Below are 413 nucleotides of genomic sequence, written 5' to 3'. Positions count from 1 at the left end.
GCCAGACAGACAGAGACATAGAGACAGAAAGCGAGAAATCACCCCCCAGGGGGGATGGTCACGCCGCAATCCCTTCTCCTCCATTCTCCTCTCGGGCTCTTGGGCACGCACGCACACGCGCCTGGCGTGAGTTTTAAGCCACCGGGTCCGGGACACGAACCACGGTCGACTATGTGGGAGTCCAGCGACATAGCCATTCCGCTAACTGCTGGTTCCCAAATTTTTATTATTTTTTAAAGCTGAAAAATATTCCATCGTATGTATGTGCCATATTTTATTTATTCATTCACCTGTTAAGTTTTTCCTATCTTTTGGTTATTGAAATAAGCTCCTACAAAGATGGATGTATGCTTCCTTTTGGCTGGAACCTCCATCTTCCAGTAATTAACCAAAATGACAAACACAAAGGGAAA

Source organism: Tupaia chinensis, unplaced genomic scaffold (genome assembly GCF_000334495.1).
Source record: "Tupaia chinensis unplaced genomic scaffold, TupChi_1.0 Scaffold000047_1, whole genome shotgun sequence".
Lineage (NCBI taxonomy): Eukaryota > Metazoa > Chordata > Mammalia > Scandentia > Tupaiidae > Tupaia > Tupaia belangeri.
Note: the sequence above shows the minus strand (reverse complement) of the source record.